This window comes from Triticum dicoccoides, chromosome 1B, assembly GCF_002162155.2.
Source record: "Triticum dicoccoides isolate Atlit2015 ecotype Zavitan chromosome 1B, WEW_v2.0, whole genome shotgun sequence".
Lineage (NCBI taxonomy): Eukaryota > Viridiplantae > Streptophyta > Magnoliopsida > Poales > Poaceae > Triticum > Triticum dicoccoides.
Window position 1 is genome coordinate 471,286,327 of NC_041381.1, and position 9,453 is coordinate 471,295,779.

Here is a 9,453-nt window from a genome sequence, read left to right on the forward strand (position 1 = left end):
GAATAACTATTCCTCACTCAGGGTGACAAATAGCGCGACCCATATATACTTTCAACAATATATATCGTATATCATGAAAAATATATAAGCATGAACATCATTATGTTTAATTTTATAGTTAGCAAATAAAGTCTCAATACACCATGTGATATAACGTACTCAACTATAAAATAACTATTGAATAGATACAACATGGTGAAGTGCGCGGAGGAGGGGGAGGGCAAATGCCCCCTTTTTATAATTTTTAAGTGTGTTGATATATTAGGACCTTACTTAAGATGGCCCCTAGGCCGCCAGACCTTTTGCCATGGCCTACGACCGGCCCTACACCTCCTTCAGAGTTGCAGTTGCGGTCGTTTGTTGCGGTTTTTTTTTTCTTTGGTATATTGATGTGCATACTCGCTAAGTAACTTGTGGTCCATGGATATCTTTGAAGGTTGCTGACTGTGTGGAGAAGATGGTCGGCGTCATCAAGGCCTGCATCAAGATGGTTAGCCGAGGTTGCAGCACCAAATCACCGTCTTCTTCCGGCTTGGTGAAGCAGCAACCACTGTACGTGAAGGTGGATCCCGGCCCTTGCCGGCAGAAGGGCTCCGTGTTTTTCTAAGTTTTGTTAGGCCTTGTACAATGCAAGGTGCTTACGGGAGGTGCTTAGAAAAATAAACCAGACTTTTCTTAATCATCGGTACTTATTTGTACATGATAGATGCTTAATTAGGCGTCTCTCCTGTAGTAACAGGTGCCGGTGCTTCAGAAAAATCCAGTTTATTTTTCTAAGTACCTCACTAAGCATCTAGCATTGTACAAGGCCTTATACAATGCTCAATAATGCGAGGCGGCAACGGCTTCTGGAAGATGGAATAGTCCTCCCCGCTTGGCCCCTATTCCGGTAATTTTTCAAGCATTGTCGAAAGGCGTGTGGAGGTTTGTCTCCGATAAATTTGTGGGATCCAATCGACGTTTGTTTTCGGTGGATCCAGCTGGATCCGGTCTTTGTTCGTCTACGTCTGTGTGTTTGTAGGTTGGATCCTTTCGGTCTACGCTTTTTTTATCGGCGACGATTATTGTTCTGGTGCACTCGTCCTATGAAACCTTAACACGACGACTTCCCGACTGTCTAGTACAACAATGTTTGCCCGGCTCCGACGAGGGAGAGGCGATGACGGCGACGCGCCTTCGGTTCTCTCTAACCCTTGTAGTTGTCGCTAGATGGTCTATGAACCTGAATGTAAATTTTACTTCTAGTGTTCGTTGTACTGTATTACCTTGATAGTTGATGAATAGATTAAAAATATACTTTTGTTTCCCTCTTTTGTCTTGTCCATGGCGCGTGGGTGCGCATACGCGAGCACGTAGGGGATGCGTCTTGCATCATCAAGTCACGCTCACACAGCTGGCCGGAAGTGGAACAGTGGGAACACCGGTGTGTCCACTTAGGGCATCTCCAGGCACGCCCTCAGGAAGGCCTCCCCAGGCGATTTTTTCGCGCCGGCGCCGAAAAAACGGCCCAGTCGCGCCCCCAGGAGCCCGATTTTCGCCGGCTTGGGCCGAAAACAGCGCCGGCGGACCCAGTCCGAACCCGGCGCGCTGGGGGCGCCCGGGGGCGCCGGGGCGAGCTGTTTTGGCGCAAAAAAGATGCGGGCCAGCCGCGTCAGCGACTCGGCGCCTCGTCTTCCCCCAACGGCCTCGGTTCCCGCGGGGAATCAATGGCAAGGCTGACCGCTTCACGGGACGGCGCGCTGACGCTTCCCCTCCCTCGCACGCGTACACACGGGCGCGGCCCGGCTATAAAAGCCGGCGCCCTCCACTCGCCTGTGCCCACACCAGCCCCGCCCCTCCCTCTCCCCGAGCGCCGCGGCCCAGCCCCTCCCTCTACCTCTCCTGAGCCCGCCCAGCCCCGCTGTCGCCATGGCAGAACGCTTCCCCGGAGACGAGGCGGCGGCCAACGGCTTCGGCCGCCGTTCGCTCCGCGAACAGGAGTCCTGGCTCCTGTTCCAGGCGAACATCCCGGCGCCGCCGGACATGCGCGCCGGGCCAACGGGGTGGAGACTCAGCGCCGGGGGAGTGCCCATTCCCCCGTTGCCCGACGCCGTGGCGAAGCCGAAGTACTTTGCCGAGAAGGTCGAGATCGTGCGCGCGTCCCTCACCGACGCCCAACTCTCCCTCCCCCCGTACGCCGCCGACAACCACGCGGCCTGGGCGGCGTATTTCGAGCGCCGCCAGCAGCAGCGATTGGCGTCCACCAACGGCGCGCCGGTGGTCGGCGGCCGGCAGAACAGCGAGGGGCGCCACCTCTGGTGGGGCGTCCCCGGCCGCACACTCGAGGGCGTGCTCACGTACCTCGAGGGCGGCAACGACCCGCCGTTGGCGTACCCCCCGGCGCAGCACCGACGCGTCGGGCCATGGACGCCAAGGAGGTTCGGGTCCTCCTCCTCCTCTTCCTCCTCCCGATCCTCATCGCACTCCTCCGGCACTCCGGCCCTGCTCGGTGTCAAGGCCGAGCCCGCGGCGGAGTCGCCGCTCGGCCGGCGCACTCGCAGCGCCGGCATCGTCATCAACGAGGGCGGCCGGCGCGCCTCCTCCTTGTCGGCTCCTCCGCGCTTCGTCAAGCCAAAGACGGAGCCGGGGCTGGCGCCGATGAAGACGAAGCCGGGGCTGGCGCCGGTAAAGGCGGAGTTCGACGACGACGACGCGGCCCTAGAATGGGCGCGCCAGGACTCCATTGCGATGGAGAAGGCGCGCCGGGAGAAGGTGAAGGAGCGCCAGCGCGCCGCCCTGCGCCGCTTCGAGGAGCGCTGATGCGGCCGCGATGAAGACGGGGTCGTCGTCCTATGCGACAGCGACGACGACGACGACGACGCGCCGCCGCCAGTCCGCCATGGCGACGCCGGGTCCAGCAGGGGCGCCCGCGTCAAGGAGGAGAAGGCCGACGACGACGATGGCGGCGACGACTTCAGCCCCTTTCTTTTTTAGATTAGGTTAATGTAATGAAAATGCGTGAATTTCACCGAAATTTACCATGTTTAGCCGAAATTTAACTACTTTTTATCATAACTTTGCCGAACGGCCTTTTTTTTTAATACGCGCCTGGGGGCGGCCCTGGGGGCCGACGGCTGGGGACCGACTCGCTCCCAGGACCATTTTTTGCGCCGGCTCACCCCATGCGGCGCTTTTAGACGCCCCTGAGGGGCCAACGGCTGGAGATGCCCTTAGTATTCGTTTGGCAGGCCAATGCGCTCGGTTTTCTGACAGTACATTGAACTCGCTATCTCTTTTTTCTCCTATCCGGATGTTTCTTGAACATATTAAATTTCGTTGAGCCCGTACTTATCATTCACTGCGAATCAGCCGCACGCTGCCCGTGGTGGTGGCCGGTTATTCACTCACAGCTCCCCAAGACCCGAACGCTGGCAGGGGTGGGGAACATGCACTGGCGGAGTTTGACAAGAATCTATGGGGAGGCCAAAGACAAGAAAACAAACAACTTCTACAAACAAGAACTTATAGCATTCAGGAAAAGTTATACTTATATTACCCATATTGATCGCAAAATACATGTATGATTACCAATATATCTCCTTCATAAGAGAACTAAGCAAACAAAAATATACAAGTTGCCGCTCAGCCTTCAAACTTGAAAGGCATTGAATTCCATTAAAATACCCCAAATTAGGTCAAATGAATAAGCATACTAATTGCTAAGTTAAAACAAGATATTCCTAAATTTAGTGTTGCCCCCAATTTACTTGTTCAAGCAACATTGCAAAAAGGGATCCAGTAGTTTAGGGTTAATTGAGCTGGGTATATGGCACTTGCAAAATCAAGTAGACAAATTCGTATGGGGGGCGACATGCGATGACGAGTGGCGTGCCGGCCGGTCGACAACGACGACCATCGGCCAGTGGCGAAGAGCCAAAGATGACCGTCTCAGACATGCCCTTGTTCCTCCGTCTTGACCTCCTTGGTGCATGCAAATCAGATGCGATCTTCTCCTCGACGTGGGCGCCGTGGAAGTGCGGCGGCTTGGTTCATGGATGGAGCAGGCCAGTAGGCGATGGAGGCGAGCAGCCGTGCCTGAGCGGCGGGCATGGTTGGGAAAAGAGAGGCGGAATAGCCGATCCTTGAGCAGGTTCGTGCGTAGAAATTAAGGACAGTAAAATTGCACCACATCCCAACCCTCTCACGCTATCAGTCCTCGTGACCGTTCGTTTTTGCGATCGGTATGTGTTGGCCGTCCAATCTATGTCTAATTACAGTCTCCTTCCCGTTTGGGCTGTGAAGCTTTTCTTCCGAACGGATGGGCTATGTAGCCAAATCTGAGTAATCTGGTTGCTCGGGACTTTTTTGTGGGAGCTGCTGTTCGGCGCCTTAAACGCCCGAACAGGTGAAGTAGTATGGCCGCGCTATTTAATTATCACTTTGTTTTTTATTTATTAAAAAATCGTGAATTTAATAATGTTCATCGATTTTGAGACAAAAGTTCACAAACTTCAAAAAAGTTTATCGGCTTGGAGAAATAGTTCATCAGTTTTGAATATAAAGTTCATAAACTTAAATATGTTCACCGATTTTGGAAAGAATTATGAAAAAGTTCATCGTTTCCGAAAAGAAGTTCATCGGTTTTGAAAAAGTTCAATGATTTTGGAAAAAAGTTCATCAAGTTTGAAAAATAGTTCATCGATTTTGAAGAAAGTTCACAAATTTGATAAGAAAAATTCATCAATCTTGAAAAAGTTCATCAGATTTGAAAAAAGCTCATTGATTTTGAAAAAAGTTCTTCGATTTGAAAAAACTTCATCGAATTTGAAAATCAATTCATCAATTTTTAGAAAAAAGTTCATCGCGTTTGAAAAAATAGTTCATCAATTTTTAAAAATGCTCACAAATTTTAAGGAACAATTCATCAATCTTGAAAAATGTTCATCGGATTTGGAAAATTTCATCGAATTTGGAAAAAAGTTTATCAAATTTGAAAAAAGGTCATAGAATTAGAAAAAAGCTCATTGAATTTTAAATATGTGGATGGATTTGAAAAAAAACATCAACAACGAAGAAGGAAAAATAAAAAAGAAAACAGAAAAAGCGAAAAACAAAAAACAGAAGAAAGAAAAGCAAAAAGGATAAGTAAAACAAGTGATGGAGCTTAGCACATACAGGTCCTGTGGCGGGGTGGTTAGCACTGTGCGGCGCCAAACCCCCCTTGTCCACGCTGGGCCGGCCCACAGTCCTTTCTTTCGGACTTAAAGACGCAAAAAAGAAGGCGTGTACGTAACGCGTATCGAACTTGCGATCTCCTGGACAAATATTCGCTGCACTAACCAACTGGCCATCTGTACGTGCTGTGTTTACTTGTAGGTTTTCACCCTTTACTTCTTTCTCTCCTCCCTTTACTTCTTTTTCTCCTCCTTCTTTTTTTCTATTTTTATTTCATTTCCATTTTACCCTTTTCTATCCTGTTTCTATAATACAAGAACGTACGTTTCAAATTCATGAACTTTATTCTAATTCGATGCTTTTTTTTCTAATTCAATCCGATGAACTTTTTCAAATTCAATGACCTTTTTTCAATACTGATGAACTTTTTTTTCAAATTCGATGAACTTTTTTCAAATTCAATGAACTTTTTAGAATTTGATGAACATTTTTCAAAAACCATGAACTTTTTTTACAATTCGATGAACTTTTTTCAAATTCTATGAACTTTTTCCAAGTTCGATGAACTATCTTTTTCCAAATCCGATGAACTTTTTTCAAAGTCGATGAACTTTTTTTCAAACCGATGAACTTGTTATCGAATTGGATGAACTTTTTTAAAATTCAATGAACTTTTTCAAATTTGATGAACCTTTTTTTCAAATTTCGGAAAATTTTATGAATTTATTGTACAGTTTTTAATTCATGTTTTTTCGTTGTTTTTGCGGATTTTTTCTTTTTTTAATCAACAAGGCTTTATTGACCAGCGCTTGCAAGAAACAAAAGGCTACGAAAGGAGCAAGTAGCGATCGAGCGAGCCAGCAGCGATCAAGCGAGCAGGTCGAGCGAGCAGCGATCAAGCGAATGGGCCGCGGCCCACTATGGGCGCGCGTGAGCGCCAGGACAGCGATCGGGCGCTGAAGGCGCTAACGAGGAGGTCTCCTGTGCGCCCTTGGTTCGATTCCTATGGTTGTATTTTTGCGCTTTGAATACGCTAGCGAAAGAGCTAAACGGGCCGAGCCCAGCTAAAGCGCCTGCAGGCGCCGGTTTGCAGAAAACCGAAGAAACCGTCGCCGAATAGGTTTTGCCTTTTTTTTTTCGGCACGAGGGCGTCGGAGTAATCGGCCCGTCGTAAAGGTAGGTCTGTGCGGGCGATGCGAAGATGCGAAGGGGCAGTGACGGCCGCCTGATTGTTTTTACCTTCCCATCGATCGAGCTCCGCCGCCACGTACCTTTCTCTTTACTGCGAGCCTACTTCTTTCTCCTCGTGCACGTCCCTACCGGATCTGCTGCCTACTGCGAAGCCTCCCTGAGCGCGCGACGGAGGTGACCGAGAAGAGGAGGAAGCGTCGAGGAAAGAGATGGTCTCCCTCCCGGCAGGGACCCTGGTCGGGAGCGTTTCACCGGCACGGTCTTCGTCGGTTGGGTCATGTTCCCGGAGCTATCCAAGGTATTCCACCACTGCTTTGCCTTGTTTCCAAAAAAATATTCCACCACTGCTCCTCCCTCACGCCTTGTTCCCCTCATGCTCTCTTGGATGATTTGAATTTGAGGTCTGATTAATTTGTGAGTAGTCGATTGGAAGGTCTGATTAACACTTGAGAAGCCCTAAAACATCAGATTACTGCGTTAGCTCATGCCCACTGGCCACTAAGTATATCTCTGCTCCTCTATTGTGTCTGTTCGCATGGTTTACTCAACACACGATCGACGGCGGCAAAGCACTGCAAAAACTATTTGATGGCAACGCGACAGCCTGCAATAGTTGTGTCTGGTACCTGCTCTTCATGGCCATCATTCCCTCAACAACTCGGCACATAGCTAATTTTACACACAAGATTAGGAATTTCCTTGCTTATTTTAATTCCGTTCGAGATCATGGCATTGATGTTGAATTATATTGGACTATCTCTCAGATTCCCCGTAAGCACTTAGCTTGTGTTTACACGGGCGGCCATACACTAGGGTTATATCACTTGAATGCTGGGAAATATATTAAGAACAGGCTTGCATATGGAGATGTGAGTTGCACTCAATCTAGCCGCGAAGGATTTAATTCACCTGGGAAGTGTCAATTAGGAGAAACTGTTTAGGAAACATGTCATTTTCCATCTCAGCAGGGTGCTTGCTTTCTTTAATGAAGAGGTAAAGTCTTCGTATTGTACTTTTCTGTTCATATTTTTGACCTGTTCAGAGTTGTATTGACAGGCATGCTAATCTCCAGGGAGTGGACATGTAGGAACAAAGAAGTGAACTTGCCTTCTGAAAGTTAATTAACTGCCGTGTTGCCACCTCCATTCAGTTCTCATGTTTGCCTGCATTTTCATTGTGGGTACAGAACCAAGATTGTATTTCTCGATGTGATGCCAAGCGATCTCAACAAAATGTGATAAAACCTGACAAGCTAGCCTCAAGCACACGATTATTATTTTTCCCGTGTATCAAGGTAATGTTACAAGTTTGCAACAAAGGATTGTGTGATGTGTTCTTACGTTGAATCCGAACTTCTCGTGTTTTATGAATGACACTTTTCCATGTAATTCCAAGATTACATTCAGATGCATTAGTTGCTGCTAAGTTCTAAATATCGTCAGTTCTCCACATGAATAACTTATATACTAGAAGTGCACTTACATAGGCAACATCAAGTTTGCATTTTAGTTTGTAACAATTGCCGTTAGCTGGTTCCAATGGAAGTACACTAATGTGTCAGGTCCACCCTCCGTGAAGCACACATTTCTACATCGTCATCTTGCATGCGTGTGCAGTCAGAGATACGACGGCCTGATTGACTTCTAAGTTTCAGGCATTTTGGAAGTAAGACTTTCCTAATTGATTTAATCTACGTGTGTGTGCAATGTACAAATATCATGTCAAGCTTCTACAACTTATTGATAATGTCAGAAGTCTCATCATGAAAGATAGAAATTGTGTCATATATAGTTGACACGACACTTGAACCGTTAGATTAGTCTTTTAGAATTAGCCCGTGATGGTATTATTTTGAGTTACCTATTAAAGGACACCAGTTATCTATTAAAGGATATTATTTTGACTGGTCGGACCCTTCCTCGGGCCCTGTACAAGCGGGAGCTACGTGGACCGGGCTGCCTTTTATTATTATTAAAGGACATTCATTAGTCAGGATATTCTTAATGTGTATTGAAAACAGGAAGGCTTCTTGATGCTCTAACAGGAAGTTATGCTTTTTAAAGAGCGAAAAGATCATCAGGAAGGCTGCTGTATTTTAATCCAGAAAACAACATGCCATGCAAGGTGAAATCATCACCCCCAATGTGTTACCCATACTCCCTCCGTCTCAAAATATAAGAACGTCTTTGACACTAGTGTCAAAGACGTTCTTATATTTTGGGACAGAGGGAGTATTTCCTTATTGATGCTCAACATTTGTAGGCTTGGCAACACGAATGCCAGTTGGCCAAAAGGATGTTATTATGTGGTTTCCGGTGCGTATATATTCCCTCTTAACATCAGTGAGCCACACAATCTTTCATATTTGTAGTATTCACTGATGTTCCAAAATCCACACTTCCAATGATCATGCATTATTTGTTATTTGTGCAGGAGAAAGTCAATGTGAAGGCAATCGAGGATTTCGCTTGTTCCATTAATTATGATGATCACCATTAATGTGTGTTGTTGACAATGACAAGGCAATCGAAGGATGCGAGCACAATGGCAAGGGATGAATGCCAAACCCGTGGAACCACCCTACGGACCAAATACATGCCCGGGAGAGGAGAAGGAAGGCAATACAAGCTAAGAGCCACAGGCCGAGAGGGTACAATTATGTTCATGGATGCTTCTATTATTTATTCCCAGTTTGTCACAATTTGTCTGTGGCACGATGTGTGATTTACCAGTACATAATTGCTAAATGAGTTAAACATGACATGAGCCATAATCCATATCGAGCAATAATTCAAGGTGAGCATCAAAATCGTTCTTAATGCTTATTAAATTACTTTTTTGTTCATATTGATTTGTTGCTCTTGGTGTTTGCATTTTATCTAGATTTCTTGTGATTTATTGATTGGATTATAAAGAGGGTGGTGTCCATGATGCTTGCACTGATACACACAACCCAAAACAGTCATTACTGTGGAAAAATAAAACTCCTTCAGCACCAATGTAGATTATGGAGCTTTTTAGTGGTATATGCAAGTAAGATTTAGGGTTTACAACCCCTGCTAATCCACGGAAAGAAGATGGAATGGGAACCAACATAGTAACTGGCAT

The 9,453-nt window shown here is 46.9% G+C and overlaps 1 long non-coding RNA gene and 1 pseudogene across 1 annotated transcript; both read left to right on the forward strand.

Moving 5' to 3' along the window:
• The first annotated feature begins 307 nt into the window (after positions 1 to 307).
• The window catches only part of LOC119350486, a 13,921-nt pseudogene continuing 4,775 nt past the window's right edge, over positions 308 to 9,453 (forward strand).
• Positions 8,366 to 9,064, forward strand: LOC119307061. Its single transcript, XR_005149124.1, has 3 exons — positions 8,366 to 8,469; positions 8,608 to 8,660; positions 8,779 to 9,064. It is a non-coding gene; the product is annotated as an uncharacterized LOC119307061 (long non-coding RNA).